The sequence below is a fragment of the Danio rerio genome, chromosome 4 (assembly GCF_052040795.2).
Source record: "Danio rerio strain M-AB ecotype USA chromosome 4, GRCz13ab, whole genome shotgun sequence".
Classification (NCBI taxonomy): Eukaryota; Metazoa; Chordata; class Actinopteri; order Cypriniformes; family Danionidae; genus Danio; species Danio rerio.
In genome coordinates this window covers 79,866,200-79,886,338 of record NC_141024.2, presented here as the reverse complement: position 1 = coordinate 79,886,338, position 20,139 = coordinate 79,866,200, and the positions used below count along the sequence as shown (strand labels likewise).

At 38.3% G+C, this 20,139-nt stretch overlaps 1 protein-coding gene, 2 long non-coding RNA genes and 4 other non-coding genes across 9 annotated transcripts in view; 6 read left to right on the top strand and 1 right to left on the bottom strand.

Moving 5' to 3' along the window:
• LOC137491095 (uncharacterized) overlaps nt 1–20,139 on the top strand; it is a 171,267-nt gene that overhangs the window by 105,010 nt on the left and 46,118 nt on the right. The window lies entirely within an intron of this gene.
• Nucleotides 1–20,139, bottom strand: part of LOC148682998 (uncharacterized) — a 256,238-nt gene that overhangs the window by 234,920 nt on the left and 1,179 nt on the right. The gene's annotated exons all lie outside the window — the stretch shown is intronic.
• trnal-aag (transfer RNA leucine (anticodon AAG)) lies at nt 1,040–1,122 on the top strand. Its single transcript has one exon. It is a non-coding gene; the product is annotated as a tRNA-Leu (tRNA).
• On the top strand, nt 1,604–1,685 carry trnal-uag (transfer RNA leucine (anticodon UAG)). The gene has a single exon. It is a non-coding gene; the product is annotated as a tRNA-Leu (tRNA).
• Nucleotides 2,341–2,422, top strand: trnal-aag (transfer RNA leucine (anticodon AAG)). The gene has a single exon. It is a non-coding gene; the product is annotated as a tRNA-Leu (tRNA).
• Nucleotides 2,904–2,985, top strand: trnal-uag (transfer RNA leucine (anticodon UAG)). The gene has a single exon. It is a non-coding gene; the product is annotated as a tRNA-Leu (tRNA).
• Nucleotides 12,216–13,642, top strand: LOC141381865 (uncharacterized). Its single transcript, XR_015483677.1, has 2 exons — nt 12,216–12,392; nt 12,732–13,642. It is a non-coding gene; the product is annotated as an uncharacterized LOC141381865 (long non-coding RNA).

Here is a 20,139-nt window from a genome sequence, read left to right as displayed (position 1 = left end):
TCCACGACCGAGAGCAGGGCAGTCTCAGTTGAGTGGCCTTTCTTAAAGCCGGATTGCTTGTTGTCCATGAGATTGTTTTGAGTAAGAAAGTCCAGGACTTGATTGAACACTACTTTCTCCAGAATCTTGGCCATGAATGGAAGCAGGGATACTGGTCTGTAGTTTTCAAGTAGCATATGGTCCAGGTTGGGTTTCTTTAGCAGTGGGGTTACCCTAGCCTGCTTAAATGAAGTGGGGAATAAACCAGAGTCAAGAGATGTGTTAATTATGTGAGTCAGTGTTGGTATGACTGCAGGAGAGATGGCTTGCAAGAGATGAGAGGGAATGGGATTGAGTGGACAGGTGGTTGCATGGCTAGATAGCACCAGTTTGGACACCTCAGACTCAGAGAGCTGAGAAAAAGAGGTGAGTGTGTGTGGTGTTGGTGGTGTACCTTGCGTGTTTGTTGTAGGTGCAGCAAATTGAGCACTGATTTTTGCAGTTTTGGTGCAAAAGAATGTAGCAAAGTCATCAGTAGTAAGTTTAGAGGATGCGGGTGGAGGAGGAGGATAGAGGAGGGAGGAAAATGTTTTAAAAAGTAGGCGAGGATTAGTGGCATTGTTGATTTTCAGACGGTAATATGTCTGCTTTGCCGAAGTAACCTCAGCCGAGAAAGAGGACAGAAGAGTTTGGTATGTTAAGAGCTGTGCAGAATTTTTAGTTTTCCGCCAAATTCTTTCTGCAGCTCGAAGTTTTGATCGATGCTCACGGAGAGCATCCGAGAGCCAGGGTGCAGGAGGACTGGCACGGGCTGGCCTGGATGCAAGAGGACATAATTGGTCTAGACATGATGCTCTAGACATGATGCTGTATCCAGTAATAGAGACAGAACTGTGCTTGACAGGAAGGTGGGAGTGCTTCCTAAGCTAGTATTAAGCAGCTCTCTTTCTTTGTGGAGGAGCTCCAGCAATGCATGGCCAAATTCAACTGATTTCCCAGCGCTGTTGCGCTACGTGAAACAAGTTGGTGTGAAAACTGCTCAGGGAAAGCAGCTTGGCAAGGTAGCGTGGCCGAGCGGTCTAAGGCGCTGGATTAAGGCTCCAGTCTCTTCGGGGGGCGTGGGTTCGAATCCCACCGCTGCCAGGCAGTCCTTTTAGGATGCTTGAGAATGACCTCTCTGCTTGAGCAAACATACTTGTAAAGTAATACTGCATGCTTTCACTCACATCCAAACATAGACTCCTTGGCCAAAGTTGAAGGGCTTCACTAGGAAGCTCGGCGTCCTCTCTGCTTCCGTAAAATTGGGCAGAAAAGGGACCACTGCATGGAGTCATATGGGATAGCGTAGCCAAGGGATCTAAGGCGCTGGATTTAGGCTCCAGTCTCTTTGTGGGTGTGGGTTCAAATCCCATCCGCTGCCAGGCAGTCCTTTTAGGATGCTTGAGAATGACCTCTCTGCTTGAGCAAACAGACTTGCAAAGTGATACTGCACGCTTCAGCTCGCATCCAAATGTAGACTTCTTGGCCAAAGTTTAAGGGCTTCACTAGGAAGCTCTGCGTCTTCTCTGCTGTTCTGCTTCCGTAAAATTGGGCAGAAAAGGGACCACTGCAAACATACATGTAGGGTAGCGTGGCTGAGGGGTCTAAGGCGCTGGATTTAGGCTCCAGTCTCTTCGGGGGCGTGGGTTCAAATCCCACCGCTGCCAGATGTGATTTTAAACACGGACAAACTGCTTGAGTGCGTGCGTGTTCTCAGTGACCGCTGGAAATGAGAGTGTACATTTAAGTTGGCAACTATTCAGTATAATGTGTTCTTTGAAACTCACGGCAGACTCGTTGGTGTGACAGCAACACATCCCCAAGCTCGAATCTGCTCAGGAGCAAGTGTCTTTCCCACGATTAGATTGCAGCATCTTAAAGTCTGCACTGGAAGTCTCTCTCTGCAATTGCTCCTTTTAGCAAGAGCACCCTATTGAAACAGGAACAGTAAAGATTCACAATTAGAGTAGTAATACTCTATAACTGGATTTGAATATAATAACAACAATGTGGGGTCTGCTGTGATGGAATCAGTAACTCACTCTTTTGTGAAATAACAGTTACCTTGTAATCAGGTGCTTAAATGCATCGCAGCTGGCTGCCGTTTGGAGTAGACTTCAAATGCCTTGAGGTGTGCTCTAATAGAGACAGAACTGTGCTTGACAGGAAGGTGGGAGTGCTTCCTAAGCTAGTATTAAGCAGCTCTCTTTCTTTGTGGAGGAGCTCCAGCAATGCATGGCCAAATTCAACTGATTTCTCAGCGCTGTTGCGCTACGTGAAACAAGTTGGTGTGAAAACTGCTCAGGGAAAGCAGCTTGGCAAGGTAGCGTGGCCGAGCGGTCTAAGGCGCTGGATTAAGGCTCCAGTCTCTTCGGGGGCGTGGGTTCGAATCCCACCGCTGCCAAGCAGTCCTTTTAGGATGCTTGAGAATGACCTCTCTGCTTGAGCAAACATACTTGTAAAGTAATACAGCATGCTTTCACTCACATCCAAACGTAGACTCCTTGGCCAAAGTTGAAGGGCTTCACTAGGAAGCTCGGCGTCCTCTCTGCTTCCGTAAAATTGGGCAGAAAAGGGACCACTGCATGGAGTCATCTGGGATAGCGTAGCCAAGGGATCTAAGGCGCTGGATTTAGGCTCCAGTCTCTTTGTGGGTGTGGGTTCAAATCCCATCCGCTGCCAGGCAGTCCTTTTAGGATGCTTGAGAATGACCTCTCTGCTTGAGCAAACAGACTTGCAAAGTGATACTGCACGCTTCAGCTCGCATCCAAATGTAGACTTCTTGGCCAAAGTTTAAGGGCTTCACTAGGAAGCTCTGCGTCTTCTCTGCTGTTCTGCTTCCGTAAAATTGGGCAGAAAAGGGACCACTACAAAGATACATCTAGGGTAGCGTGGCCGAGGGGTCTAAGGCGCTGGATATAGGCTCCAGTCTCTTCGGGGGCGTGGGTTCGAATCCCACCGCTGCCAGATGTCATTTTAAACACGGACAAACAGCTTGAGTGCGTGCGTGTTCTCAGTGACCGCTGGAAATGAGAGAGTACATTTAAGTTGGCAACTATTCAGTATAATGTGTTCTTTGAAACTCACGGCAGACTCGTTAGTGTGACAGCAACACATCCCCAAGCTCGAATCTGCTCAGGAGCAAGTGTCTTTCCCACGATTAGATTGCAGCATCTTAACAAAGTCTGCACTGGAAGTCTCTCTCTGCCATTGCTCCTTTTAGCAAGAGCACCCTATTGAAACAGGAACAGTAAAGATTCACAATTAGAGTAGTAATACTCTATAACTGGATTTGAATATAATAACAACAATGTGGGGTCTGCTGTGATGGAATCAGTAACTCACTCTTTTGTGAAATAACAGTTACTGAAATTCAACTGATTTCCCAGTGCTGTTGCGCTACTTGAAACAAGTTGGTCCAAAAACAGCTCAGGGAAAGCAGCTTGGCAAGGTAGTGTGGCCGAGCGGTCTAAGGCGCTAGATTAAGGCTTCAGTCTCTTTGGGGGCGTGGGTTCGAATCCCACCGCTGCCAGGCAGTCCTTTTAGGATGCTTGAGAATGACCTCTCTCCTTGAGCAAACAGACTTGCAAAGTGATACTGCACGCTTCTGCTCGTAGTGGTCTAAGGCGCTGGATTTAGGCTCCTGTTTCTTCGGGGGTGTGGGTTCGAATCCTACAGCTGCCAGAAAAGGTTTTAAATATGGCCAAACTGCTTGAGTGTGTGTGTGAGTCTCAGTGAACGCTGGAAATAAGAAAGTACATTTAAGTTGGCAACTAGTCAGTATAATGTGTTCTTTGAAACTCACGGCAGACTCGTTGGTGTGACAGCAACACATCCCCAAGCTCGAATCTGCTCAGGAGCAAGTGTCTTTCCCACGATTAGATTGCAGCAGCTTAACAAAGTCTGCACTGGAAGTCTCTCTCTGCCATTGCTCCTTTTAGCAAGAGCACCCTATTGAAACAGGAACAGTAAAGATTCACAATTAGAGTAGTAATACTCTATAACTGGATTTGAATATAATAACAACAACATGTGGGGTCTGCTGTGATGGAATCAGTAACTCACTCTTTTGTGAAATAACAGTTACCTTGTAATCAGGTGCTTAAATGCATCGCAGCTGGCTGCCGTTTGGAGTAGACTTCAAATGCCTTGAGGTGTGCTCTAATAGAGACAGAACTGTGCTTGACAGGAAGGTGGGAGTGCTTCCTAAGCTGGTATTAAGCAGCTCTCTTTCTTTGTTGAGGAGCTCCAGCAATGCATGGCCAAATTCAACTGATTTCCCAGTGCTGTTGCGCTACTTGAAACAAGTTGGTGCAAAAACTGCTCAGGGAAAGCAGCTTGGCAAGGTAGCGTGGCCGAGTGGTCTAAGGCGCTAGATTAAGACATCAGTCTCTTTGGGGGCGTGGGTTCGAATCCCACCGCTGTCAGGCAGTCCTTTTAGGATGCTTGAGAATGACCTTTCTGCTTGAGCAAACAGACTTGCAAAGTGATACTGCACGCTTCTGCTCGTAGTGGTCTAAGGCGCTGGATTTAGGCTCCTGTCTCTTCGGGGGTGTGGGTTGGAATCCTACAGCTGCCAGAAAAGGTTTTAAATATGGCCAAACTGCTTGAGTGTGTGTGTGAGTCTCAGTGAACGCTGGAAATAAGAAAGTACATTTAAGTTGGCAACTAGTCAGTATAATGTGTTCTTTGAAACTCACGGCAGACTTGTTGGTGTGACAGCAACACATCCCCAAGCTCGAATCTGCTCAGGAGCAAGTGTCTTTCCCACGATTAGATTGCAGCATCTTAACAAAGTCTGCACTGGAAGTCTCTCTCTGCCATTGCTCCTTTTAGCAAGAGCACCCTGTTGAAACAGGAACAGTAAAGATTCACAATTACAGTAGTAATACAGTGGGGAATAAACCAGAGTCAAGAGATGTGTTGATTATGTGAGTCAGTGTTGGTATGACTTTCTGACACAGAAATGAAAATAGCCTCACCATTTACTTTCCATTGTTTGGTTTTAAACCTTGATGAGTTTCTTGATTCTGTTGAAGACAAATTACGATATTGTGATAAAAATGCTAGATTACTTTGTGTTCCAGAAGACAGGAAATGTTTAAAACCACATGATGGAGAGTAAATGGTAAGCTCATTTTAATATTTAGGGTAAACATCCATTTCATGCTTGCCAGTTTGCCTTTATACTAAAGTTCACTTTTTTGTTCTTTTTTGAAGACCTGATGGTGCTGAAAGAAGAGACACATCAATGGAGTGAAATAGAAGAGAAACAACAAGAAATAATGAGTGATGAAAAACCCACACTCACTAAAAAGACTTCATCACACAGAAAACCTCGGAAATCCAAGTCTAGGTGTAATTTCAGCTGTAAACAGAGTAGAAAGAGTTTCAGTCAAAAGCCAAACCTTGACCACACTAGGGAGAAACCTTACACCTGCAAACAGTGTGAAAAAAAGCTTCTATAATACAGGAAACTTAAAAGTGCACATGAGAATTCACACTGGAGAGAGGCTGTACGCATGCTAACAGTGTGGAAAAAGCTTCTATTCTACAGGAAACTTGGCAGTGCACAGAAGAATTCACACTGGGGAGAGGCTCTATTCTTGCCCTCAGTGTGGAAAGAGTTGTAAGCAAAATGGCAACCTTGAAGTCCACATGAAAACTCACACTGGAGAGAGAAGCTTTATTTGTACACAGTGTGGGAAAGGTTTTTCTCAAAAACAAAACCTTACCATCCACATGAGGATTCACACTGGAGAGAAACCTTACACATGCTCAGAGTGTGGTAAAAGGTTCCCACATAAAGGCTCACTCAAACACCACATGATAACTCACACCGAACAGAAGCCGTTTGCATGTGCTCAGTGTGGAAGGAGCTTCACAACCAAAGCTAGAATCATGAATCACACGAATGGTCATACTGGAACCACAGTGTTTACATGTGATCATTGTGGAAAGAGTCTCTCATGCAAAGACTCCATTAAGCAACACATGAAGATTCACTCAGGCGAGCGTTTTCAATGCAGTGAGAGTGGAAAGGTCTTCAAACATAAAAGATGCCTCGTCAATCACATGAAGCTTCACAATGGAGAGAAAAAATGAGGCCTTGTCCAGCAGAGCTTAAGGCTTTCCTGGGATAGCATGGGATAGCATCTCGGGACAAGTGTGAACTCCTGAATACATCTCAAGTTACTGGAATGAAACCCTTTGAACCTGAAGATTTAAACTCAATAACTGAAGAGGGGTGAAGATGTGCCAGGTTGTGAGAGTTTCCACAGGGCTGCAAGAAAGCAAAATAACTCTATATGTGTTTCAAGTTATTATGAACTGAAAACCAAATTTGTGCACATTGCACACTGCAATCAAATGGTCGGCACTGAAAAGAGAATTAGAAAGATTAGGGAGGAGACAATGTTTGGGGAGATGCAGAGAAAACTGTCCTACACCCTTAGATTGTGTTTTTGATCATTCACATTGTTTGATCGTCACTCCCTTGAACAAACAGATTTGCCTCCAATTTTGGGCTTTTGTCTGCAGTTTCACAAAACTTGTTGGTGAATGAAAGTCCATCTAAACTCGGCCAGTGTGAACTTGCAATGACAATGAGGGACTGATGCAGACAACATAAAGCCCTGATCAGACTACACAATGCCATTTGCCTTTTACAACAGATCAGATTTGTGTCAGATTATGAGATTTTGACTTGATTAAATCTTGATGTGTTGTGGGTAACAAAAGAAGACCTTGGTTTCAAAACACTACACATTTATTTTGATGGACTGATTTTAGAAAATAAAAAAGTTTTCCTCATGAAGACAATTAAACTTTCTGTAAACAACTGGTTTCCTTTGAAGAAATGTTCATGTGAAAACTCCCACATTACTACAAATAAATCTGTGTATGGGAAACCCAGTATCTCTATTGTGAATGAGAATATGAGTGATTTGTTAGCTTACAAGCTAATTCCAGTACTCAACAGATTACTGAGCTGATTAAGATGAAGCCTTTGAATAAGAATATTCCTTTAAAACTTATTATTACATTTTGGATCTCTAAAAAATAAAGATGGAAGAGAGAACATTACAGAATAGTGTGAAAGAAAACCTCTGATCAATACTGTGATGTTTTTAGGGCTAATATTAATTATTGTTTTAAACTCTTTAGGGTGACAAGCAAAACCCTGTTTAAAGAATGGGTTGAATAATTTTAATTTAGCAAAAAGATTGTCATTTCAAGTGAAAAAAGTCAAATGTGATTATAATCTATTTTAACAAGTTTCCATTTAATTTTGATGAGATCACAAGCACCAAAGCCACTCCTTCCACCTGCTCCATCAATAGAATATCCACCTGTTACCTCAGATGCCACTGAGCTTTTACTATAGTTCCTACTTTGATTTTGGCCACAACCAGCACCAGCAGTACCACCAGCTCCACCGACAACATGTACAGAGTAGCTGAAGGACTGGGAGCCACTGGACAATGTACCACATGTCCCCTCAAACTACTTAATACAGTGATCTTTTTTTTTTTCTGCACAGTTGCCAGACTCCCCAGTAAACATCAGAAACAGGTGAGTTCAACAAAGGTTTCAACCCATGTAAAAAATAAAATAAAAAAAGATGTTTTACAACAAATAGTTGTAAATACTATAATATACAGCCCCTTTAAAAGTTTGGCATATTTTATAATAAGCTTATTGTGCTCACTAATTTTTTTAAATCACTGTTCTTTTATTAAATGTTGTTTAAAATTTTATTTATTCACGTTTAAGCCTGAATTGTACTCATGATTAGTCTTCAGTGTCATGATTATGGAGGACCAAGAGTACGGTGGCCGGAAAGTGCAAAACAACATTACAAAGTTTAAAACACTTTTACAAAGCTCGAGACAAATTTACATTTTGAAAAACATGTTTACCTATCATCAGACACAATTACATAGGGAAAACAATTTTACATTTACAATTTACATTTTAGAAAACAAATTAACAAGACGCAAAACACTTTTACAAATCTTGAAACAAATTTACAATTAGATTCCCTACGGAAAAGGAATGTACCACACCCCGGAAGTGAAGTAGAATGTACCACACACTGGTAGTGACGCGGGGGAAAGTTGTTGTTGTTGCTGGTGAGCGCTGTAAATTCGCGCTGTGGAGTACATGGCGTAAACAAAGTTTATGATGACTGAACATGGACAGCGGTCGAGGGTTGTTTTGCCCGTTTTGTGGCAAACACATGAGCAGCTTAACACAGTTTTGCTTTGCGTGTGGTCGGTGTTTAGAGTTTAAAAAGGACGCGGAACAGACGGAAACACCTGACATGCTGCATCAATGTGTTTAATATTTTTACGAGATCCACTCGTACGCTGTAATCGTGAACATAAAGTCAAGTCTACATGGCATAAACCTCTGTACGACTTGAGATCGGTTTTGGTATCTTATCAGTCAACATGTGCCGTGCTTGAATCGTTTCCATGTACTTGCATTTACATGTTTCTATGCACTCTCTCGCTGATATTGTCTTAGAATAGCTCTAATATGTTTTATCACAGTTAGTCAAACCATGATTTTTATAGTTGTAGACTTGTGTATACCTGTCTACAAAGTCACACACGAGCTGGATATTATTGATATTTTCCTGTGTGTGTTACATTCCAGTTCACTACCAGTGTGTGGTACATTCTACGTCACTTCTGGGGTGTGGTACATTCCCTTTCCGTAGGGAATATAATTGTAATTGTGTAATTGTGTCTGATGATAAGTAAAAGTGTTTTTCAAAATTTAATTTTGTCTCGAGCTTTGTAAAAGTGTTTCAAACTTTATAATGTTGTTTTGCACTTCCCGGCCACCGTACAAGAGTGCTAGTTAGAAAATCAAAGACTCAAATGAACAATTTAATTATTGAAGCATAAAAATGTCTTTATTTTCTTGTCGGCTTAGTCCCTTTATTAATCTGGGGTCGCCACAGCGGAATGAACCGCCAACTTATCCAGCAAGTTTTTACGCAGCGGATGCCCTTCCAGCTGCAACCCGTCTCTGGTAAACACCCACACACACATTTACACACACACTATGGACAATTTAGCCTATCCAATTCACCTGTACCGCATGTCTTTGGACTGTGGGGGAAACCGGAGCACCCGGAGGAAACCCACGTGAATGCAGGGAGAACATGCAAACTCCACACAGAAACGCCAACTGAACCGAGGCTCGAACCAGCGACCTTCTTGCTGTGAGGGGACAGCACTACCTACTGCGCCACTGCTTCGACCAGCATAAAAATGCACATGATTAAATCACAATTTAAATGTTTTTAAATGTCATTTAATTATCAATAAAACAATGCATTACAAATACATTTTAAATATATAAATAAATAGACACTTTTATTACTGTATTATTATTTAATCCATGTTTTAAAGGCTGATTAATCAAACAGTAAAAATTTGGGTTAATAAATCACAAAACACATTTTAAACAGCTTTTTAAATAAGCATTTGGCAAATGCTTTTCTCCCTATTTGCTGCTTGGTTTTCTTTTTCTTTTGCCACATGCTTTTCTCAAATTGAAAATGAATCGAGTTAAAAATGGCTCTGCTGTAATGAGCTATTGTTTTCCTCTGTTAGGAAAAAAAGATAGTTAACAGTTTTATCTAGAATAAATGACCTTGGTGATAAAGAATTTCTTGGAGAACAAAATGAACATTGTATTTTGCCATCAGAGTTAGATTACTATTATACAGAAAAAGCTAAAGGAGCTTTATGATCTAGAGTGAAATGGATAGAGGAGGGGGAGAAAAATTCTTCATATATATATATTTTTTTTTAAATTTAGTAAAGCATAGACAATCTTCAAAAACTATTAATAAACTTAGCATAAATAACAATGTAAGTGAAGAGAAAACTTTGATTGATGATCACATCTATTCATATTATATAAGTCAAAACTTAATGAGGTTGGTTGTGACTTTTTCTTTTCCTTTTCAAAAGATAAAGTTCCTACACTCTCAGAAAAAAAGGTACAATGAGGGTACAATTTTGTTCCTAGAGGGAACAAAATATAAAATTGTACCTTTAAAGGTCCCATATTGGTCCTTAGGGTACAATTTTGTACCCAAATGGGCTATAAAGGTACAAATGTCCAGATTTAGGTTTGAAAGGTACAGTTTTGTACCTTTTATAGCACATTTGGATACAAAATTGTACCGTAAAGGACCAATTTGGCACCTTTAAAGGTACAATTATATATTTTGTTTCCCTATAGGAACAAAATTGTACCCTCAGCTCATGATAAGATCAAGACACTATATAACACTAATTTAAATGTATCAATACTAAACATTAATACTAAAATACATAATTTAAAAATATAATAAATAAATAAATTGATTGAATTAAATATTTTAATAATTAAATTTTTTTTCATGTATTTAAATTAAATTTTTTCTCAAAAATGTTAATAATTAAATTTATAATTGAATGTAATTTTAATCATTAAAAACGTAAATACTGGTCTTTGCTTACTGTTTAAGACCCTATAGTTTATGGGATGTAGAATAAGAACCATGCAGAGTGACAGCATCTTCATACAGGTGGTGATGTTGCTGTCTCTTTAAGAATTTGGCTTGTTGAGACGTTATAGTAGTGTTTGTTACTGTGGCGGTCCGTCGAGTATGCTGGCTGTTTACACAGAACTTCGCACGCTCTTCAAAGAAAAGTCTATTTTGGAGTCCACACTTTTCAGGTAAGAATGTATTAAAGATATATTTTCAGTCTCATTTTTACATGTGAAGCCGTGTTCTGTTGATTTTGTCTGACTCTCGGGTCTCGGCTTTCCCCCGCTTTAAGTGCTCCGGGCTGGCCTGCAGGATGGAGTTTGCTAAGATGTCTGCTGCTTATTAAAGAAGTTAATACAATGTGATATCGAAGTCACCGAGGGACATAACGTTATAGACGGTGAGTACTATATGCTGTTAGTTTTCTCGGTGTAAAAGTTCCCTTTATCGCCTACGTTACGTATTGGCGCCTAATATCTTACGTTACGTTACTGCTTTATTAATAAGTGTTGCCACGGCGGAATATAAGCGCAACCCAGATAGCAAAATACACTCGGGCCAGTTGCGGCGGCAGAAGCGAGCCGACGCTGCCGTATCCGTGCACCGGAATCGGGCCGTGAGTAATGTGCGGTGTGCCCCGGAGCTGGCGCGACTAAAGTCTTCATATACCTTGATATAAAACCTTTTGTTATTAATACTGGAAATTTGTAATTATCAATAATGTTTTATATTTTGAGGCCATTTTTCTAGCCACGGTTGACCGTTGAAATGTAATTTTAGACGGTTATATAAGTTACACCGCCATTTTGTGAAGAAAAATCACAATTTTGTCACCGACAAAGCGACTGATTATGTAAACGTGGCTAGTTACAAACGTGGCGTACAAACGTGCTTTACTATCATTTAACGTTATACTTATGTTAATGTAGAATTATTAACATACCATGTTGTATAAATCGACGTTTTAAGTTATACTTTGTTCTTTAATGTAATAATTTGTCTCATCTGTTCTGAAACTGGTACCTTGAGCTATTTTACCTATTTTATTAATATCTCAAAATAAATAAATAGTTATTGCTTTATCTTATTGCTTTCCAGAAGTTTTTGAAGTTTCCAATTGTCTTTCAGGACAAGATTGAACAACAGAATGCAGCCTAACAGCATCAGACTAATGAAGGCATGTCATATGAAAGCATGGCTCAGTTACAAGATATAAGTATGTCTCATTATCTATACCATGGTTTTAATGGCTTACATACTATTTTAAATTTGTAGGTTTTTACTTACAAACAACAATAAATGTACACCCACATGTTTAAAATTATTTTCTAGGTTTTCATCGAAAGATGAGAGATCAACTGAAGAATGCTATGGACCTGACTCTAAGGTACTCTTTCTAAACTTTTTCCACTTGATTAATATTATTAAATTCTAGTTTTGCATGGATTCCTTCATATTTGTTTGTATGCCACATCTTATGTTCCAGGAATTGATTTTACAGCAGCACTTCTCATGTTGCCAGCCTTGTTAAGCGAGACACTTCAACATTTCATTGTGCTCCGGTGTTTATGTTGTTTTCTGTTTAGTATATGCTGTGATAAATGCATTTTATAATTCTTGATATTCTTTATATTAGGATGACGCAGTGGGTAGTCCTGTCACCTTACAGCAAGAAGGTTGCTGGTTCGAGCCTCGGCTGGGTCAGTTGGCATTTGTGTGAGGAGTTTGCATATTCTTCCAGTGTTCGTGAAGGTTTCCTCCAAGTGCTCCGGTTTCCCCACAAGTCCAAAGACATGCGCTATAGCTGAATTTGGTAAGCTTATTTGTCTGTAGTGTATAAATGTGTGTGTGAATGAGTGTGTCTGGATGTTTCGTAATACTGGGTTGCAGCTAGAAGGGCATCTGCTGCATAAAACATATGCTGGATAAGTTGGTGGTTCATTCCACTGTGGCGACCCCAGATTAATAAAGGGACTAAGCCAAAAAGAAATTGAATGAATGAATGAAATTTATATCAGTCTTTTAATCTGTGATACTTTTTTTTTTTTAAATCAGTGAATATTAATTATTTTACTTTCTATGCATGTTGATTTTCTCTTCATCAGTGAAAGAGTGACTGATATTAATGTAATTATTGCTTCGTCATTTACAGTGAACCATCTTCACCACATCCAACAGTTCAAGTACAGGAGGAGGCCACCGACTGGACAACTGTGTTAACAAGACGAGTCACGGCAGTCTTCAGAGTTGATGGGATTGCGATTGGCCGGGCTAATGATGTGGACGAATATACATTTTTGACATATCCATCTTACTAGAAGAACACCTTGATGTTTCTGCTGTGGAATGTTTTGAATGAACGGTGGACAGTGACAAGCCTCGACCTACTCCAGTTACCAAAGTGATCAACCTTGTTTTTTGTTTCTCTACATGCTCTTGGGATAATCACAATCATCAAGTTAATCCAGCACACTGCTATCATTCATGCATAAATCAAATTTTTAAATAACTTGTGGTCCTAATGACTATCAAAGAACATTTTCCAGATATGAGTGCTTTACATGTCATGTTCATCAAAAGCATAAACACATATTGTGTTACAACAAATTACAACTCCACTTGAGGATGATGAGGAGTAATCTACTGATGTTGAGGAAGAGGCTACTGATGTATTTGGTTTTCTGCACTGTTGAAGCAATTTAGAGAGAAACATTGCCTTCATTCTGAAATACAGAGAAAATTTGTATGACAAATTATTTATTATGACTGAGTATTCTGACTAAAGACAAACACTTTGGACTTTGTAAAGTGCAGTACTTGATGTAGCCTGTGTAATGTGTTTATAAATCTTAAACAGTATTCTTGTGGTCTTTGTATTAAGGGTAGATTATATACTGTACAGTGAGTGAACAATTTTTATTTGTTATCTACATTGTTCTTTTTACTGTTTTACATGTCTGCTTTATACTTACTGTGTAATTTTATTTCTTGACACATTCAGTTGTGAGTTGTAATGAAATATTTCTACATTAATAAATAAAAATGGACATCTGCGAACCGAAATGTTTTATTTATTTATTTGTGCTTGCAGTCACCAATGGATCAAAATGCCTGGGTCAGTACCCTGAAAATGCTATATAATATAAAAAGGTACATTTTTGTACCTTCGGTGGGGGTACAAAATTGTCCCTTAAAGGGTACAAATGTAGAAGGTACAATTTTGTACCTTTAAATAGAGGTACAAATTTGTACCCTTAAGGGTACCACCCCAGTGACGGGCCATTTGTACCCTAAAAGGTACAATTTTGTACCTTTTTTTCTGAGAGTGTACTGGAGAGAATGTATTTGCTCATTTATTCTAATAACTCTTTTCGGCAAGTCTGTTTTATGATTTCACAAAGTCAAACAATTATGTTTTTATTTTATATTTTGAGATGATCATATTTAAATAAACAATTGCTAGGGTAGCTAAGTTTCTTTTTTCTTGTTTTAAAAAAAATCAGTAGCCTATAAAATCATAATTTTTGCTTGACAAAGTTATTGGTTTAGGATTGTGGATGCATTTTTGCTAAATGAGTGTTGGATACTCTCACACTAGTTAAATCAATTATATTATCAGAAATGACAGATATAAGAAATCCATTAATATTCATCACTCTTTTTACAATTATACAAGCAATTTCGCGCCGACGTCAGCTCCACTTTCGGAAATGGTAAACAGCAAGGTGTTATTCATATAATCCCAAGCATGACATGTCATGATAATAATCGAAACACTTTTGTAGGCTATTCCTATGATTAGCCAAATGTCATGACTTTCACTTTTATTTTACATTATTATGCACAAGCCCAGATATCACCTGAAACTTTGTAAGAATTCCTATCATATATTGGCAGCCATCCAGCATCTCTTAAGTATGATATGCGGCGCTGGCTGTGACCGGCCACCGGAGCTCGCGGCCACTCGTTCGACTTTGTCGTGTGCAAGCCACACCGCACATGCAAAAAAACGTCAATCATTTCATTCATTCATCAATTCATTCATTTTCCTTCTGCTTCGTCTCTATTTTAGAGGAAAAGCAATATTCTGGACAAACTAAGACATTTTGCAAACGTTTAACCGTGGCAGAACCCCAATAATTAAAAAAAAGAAGAGAAAGACAGGCAGAGTGATAAAAAGGATAAATAGAAATATTAATTTAGAAGGATGACTTATTTAAGCGCAATAGCCCAAATACATGTCATAAAATATTAATATTAACAATCATAATTTAAATAATGGAATTATATAACCTATCCCAATCCTGACATAGCTGCGTTTAAATAATAACTGAAGACGCTCCTTTAATGCATTCGCACGTTTTGTTAAATTATTTTAAATCAGACGCCCCATCCATAACCAACCTTAAATCATACCTGAACACTGTTTAACAGTTCTAAGTAAACTGTTTTGTGTGACATTCTCATAAAATCTCTCTGCTTTTGAATATCTTTGTTCGTAATTGTTCTTAGCCCTGTCAATGTTTATCTATTTTGTATTATTATAATATTTCCTCTCCTGTTTCTCTTACGTTTATATTCTTTCAATATAATACTTCGCGTCTATGGAAGAAAGAGTCAATAAAGATAGAAAATGTGTAACATCATATTCATCAAAAGACGGTTTATGTGCAAGTAACTGCACCGGTCCGAGCAGGGAGCGAGCTGGCATGGGAGACAAGCTCCGATAAGATTGCAGAACAACGTCTGTCACTGGATCCGAGAACTGAGATTTACGCGATCACCAGCTGGCTTCCGTTACATAAGGGCAAATATAGATGACTAAAACCTCATTTACTCATTTTACTCATACTTTTTATCATTTGTAATGTCCAAAGCATTGATATTAATATTAAATGCTACTTTTGTGCCTTTAATAGCCTTTTTCTCGCCTGTTTACTGGGTTAAAAATCTTACATTATTCCATCTCCACCTGCTGGTGAAAGCTAGAGCAGCTGGCGATCTTCAATCTGCAATCTATTGCTTTTCCTGCAGTTCCCGGATGTAATGTTGAATTTTAACAGTCGAATTTGATCCACTGAATTTATGGAAGCGAATATTTGAACTGAAATAAAATGAACTGAAAATTACCATTTGAATATTATACATCGTATTTTTAAAGGGCATTGAATATTTTGTAAGTGAAATCTGAAAATTGAATATGAATTATTGAATTTTTAAGTATGAAAACGTGTTTGAAATATTTTTCGTTGAAATATTCAAAGCTTAAATAAACAGATATGTTAAATTTCAGGACCTAAAAATACAAACCCTGGAATTCAAGTCATTAAAATGCAAAAACTTGTTAATACGGTGTATTATTTTTTTCAGTTTGTGATATTCAACAAGCTTTTTAATTCAAGACTTTTGGCATTGATTTTGTTCCATAATAATCAACTCCTTTCTTTTAAACGCAAAAAGCCCAGCTAGTCAGCCAGGTATGGCAGCGGCATTTCCAAAAAATGGCCAGATACATGAAGGACATTGACGAGAAATGGAGCAACATAATTAGTAGTTAAGAATGCCCCACTCCGCAGTGTAGAGATCTGCTAAATAAAATAACTTGCGAAAAGGATGCAATGAAAAATGCAAGCTCTTAATCATTCTTCATAATCTGATTCGTACTTGCAATAAACCTATATTGTGCAGAAAAGAACAAGCCCTAAAACATAGTCTAGAGAGAGTAGAGTAAATATTATGCAATTAATATTAGTGAATATTAATGATCATAAATCATTAATTTATTACACTGTAAACTTGACTTGGCTGGCTGATCATCTTTATACCCAAAAAGGCATTTTTAAGTGTCCTAACTTAAGACTTCTGCTGCATAAGGGGATGTTTCTTATTACAACTTTTAGCGATGTCAAAATATGAAAGCAAACATTAAAAAGGGTTTTGTTTTATTAATTGTATAGCTTATTAGTTTTAAATATAATACAATGTATATATGTATAATATATATAATGACTATAATAAATAATAATAATAATAGTGTAGACTACTGTGCAGTGTCCAACAAAACATTTTATTAGGTTACTCTAATAGACCTAATCCCTAACTGAAAAACGAATGTGAAAATGAAAGGCAGTTGCGTCTGTGCTAAAATGAATTTTAGCCCCACACCCCTAAATAAATTAAATAAGCGGCGGTTGTTGGTGACTTACCACCGCGGTAGTAAAAAATTGCGTTTTCAAGGTATACCGCAGTTTGGAAAAGTCAAGGTTTTAAAACTGCCAATATTTTCTGCTGTACTGTCCCTACGGTATATGCATGGGTTTTTATTTTATGTTATCAATTTTTCAGAACAGTATCTCCAGCACATTGACACCTTTACTGATATGAAAATGCTTTTTGATGCGAAATTAATTTATACAGTTATTCCTTAGGCAGATTAAAAAAAAAAAAAAAGAGTAGACCTAGACTACTATAATTAAGCAAATATTCTCTAAATGTAGACCTCAATACATTGATATGCATTGAAATACATGATGAATACTCTTGACACATGAAAACGTAAAGCCTGCAGCTCACAACAAATGTGGAAGGTTATTGCGTGTCATATTTAGCAAACTGTTTACTGCTAATGTTATGTAATTTAGTTGACATGAATAATTAAATATTAATCAGATGATGTCATTACACTGCTGTGCTGTCAGCCAATCGTTACATTGCTGATCATGATTTAGAGGATCGATTGATCTGTCCTTCACAACACACAAAGATCTCAGATCAGTTCATCCAGACATTTTAATCTGATTCTTGAACTTGTTTGAAGAACCAAATTAGCCAGAGATCAGTTATCAAGATTAAAAGATCCAGGATCTGCCAAATCATCTTAGATCTTTTAAACGAGGCACGAAGAACGGACCCCAGGTCACTGCTACAAATGACAATTTTTGTATGTCGCTGTTTCTCATTGTACTCCTGTTATCCTGAGAGCTGATGCTGAGTATTTTTAGGCATTTTCATACTTGAAATTGTTAACCCTGGGTCATTCTAACCCTAGTTAAACATTCCTGGGTTGTCTCTAGTTACCATCCACATTGCTCATGCTATACCTGGGTGTTAATTACCAGACGTTTCACATTCGCAAACCCCCGGGTTAACATTATTATTTGTATATTTTTGTTGTCACTGTCCCTGATTGGACAAATAGCAGGTAACCTTTTTAGATGGCATTTCTGCATCTTGTCGGGTATATAAAATGTCATAACGTAGGTCTTCATCTAAGCATCAGAACATGCACAAAGCCAAGAAAACAAAGACAAGTACAAGTGAAGTTTGTTTATAAACTTATTTTGAGAGAATCACATGCTTAGGATTGCTTGCGGCTGGTCTCGCACTATTTAATTTAGGATTCACCAATCAGACGATTCCTAAACCACTATAAATACCCTGAGTTCCATATCACAGCCATCTTCGTTTCAAAGAATCCCACCTTCCACCCCTACTTCTTCTCCTTTCCTAGATCGGTGGCACAAAAGCCCTGAGGTTAGCACTGTTGCCTCATAGCAAGAAGGTTACTAGTCCTTACCAAGCCAGCTGACGTTTCTGTGCAGAGTTTACACATTCTCCTGGTGCTCACGTGGGTTTCTTCCAGGTTCCCTGGTTTCCTTCCACTGTCCAAAAACATGCAACTTAAGTTACTTGACTAATCCAAATCGGCACCTTAGACATGCTCTTAGTAAGTAGTTATCTCTTAAGAGCAATCACTTTCTGTTTATTAGCTACTAGAGCAGATTAGTTCTCAAGATCTACCCGAGCTTAAACTTCCCTTTCGCATTGCAAATGGCAGGGAGCCTCAGGCTTGAGGATTGTTAAGTGTAAACACTTGGGGCCCTATCATACACCAGGCACAATGTGGCGCAAGGTGCGACACAATTGTTATTTGCTACTTTCAGCTCGGCGCAAGGGTCATTTTGAGGTGTTTAAATAGCAAATGCATTTGCGCTCAAATGTGTGCCCACAGGCATTCTGGTCTAAAAAAACAGGCGTGTTTTGGCGCGTTGCTATTTTGAGAAACTGTAAATAGTCTGATCTTTAGACCAGAACAAAGTCTGTCTATTGTCTGGCGAAAAGTGCGCCTGGCTTACACACTACACACAAGATGTAGAGCAATACGCATATATCTTTACATATGAAAAAGATATAATATATTAAGGATTTATATAATAAGGATATATATAGGATATAAATATAAATGATTAAAATATTACAAAACATATTAATTTCTAGCCTATATGAATTTAAAAACCACTGCCTTCATACTTTCTTCATCTCGGGAGGCTTTTCCAGTTCATTCAATTTGCTTTTGTATAATGTTATTAATATTAGCTGTATTATTTATTATATCCATATTTATATTTGTTTTATTAAAAACAAGCTTAGATTTGTCCACCTGTCAGGTTTTAGACCATATGTGGCACAGCATGTGTATTTGGAAATAACTCAGTATTTTGAGCACACTTCATTTTTATTGTTCATTTATTCGTTTGCTGGAATTTAGAACTGAATTTAGAAATAGTTTTGAAACAAATCTTTGCGCTTAACAAACGTAATTAATTATTTATACACTGTTAAAAATTGTCCCGTTAAAAAACAGTAAAATACTGGCAGCTGCAGTTGCCAGCAATGTACTGTTATTTTACAGTATGTTGCTGTAAAAATACATGGACTACATTGATTTACACAATACTCAAGTGAACTCATTTTGCTCACTGAAAGCAACTGCCTCAACTTGGTCAACTGCTGAATGAGTTTATGAAGTAATGTGCTATATATGATTAGAAGCATACTTATAATGATGACTTATTTTAGTTAATTAGAAAAGTTCGGTTTAACTCTAATGTCTTATTTTTCACAACAGCACACATACATGTAAATCTGGAATCACCAGAGATTCTGACTGCATCAGCAACTAAACAGCCGCTTTCTTTAAATAGAGAAACATGCAGAATAACATCAGCAGTTCATTGTTCATCTTTAACTCACACACTGGCTCTACTCTCCTCCACAACGGTGACAGACAGAAGAAATTAGCTTCAGGTTTTACAGTAAAATACTGTTTTTTCCTTGATTTAACAGTAATCTACTGGCAGCTGTGGTTGCCAGCAATATACTGTTTTATTACAGTCTACTTCCGTTGTGTAAATTAACAGTATATTACTGTTAAAATACATTTTTACACTGTGTTTTTACCTCTCACACCTTTAACCCTTTAAACCCCAGAGCATATACTTCAGTTTTAATTGAAGTGTCCACACTACTGAGTGTTCAAGAAACATGGAGCAAAGCTGAAGTAAATTCATTAATTAACTGACTAATTAAATGATAATTGAGGATTAACAATGAACAAATGAAGAAATACTGAAGGGAAAAAACAAGAACAGAACATACAAAACTTTAGTCACAGCTTTATAATGAAATAACCTGAAGAACAACAAATGATTAAATCATTTAAATGATCAGCGGATGATTAAACAACTCTACAAACATCATCACCAGCTACACTTATTACT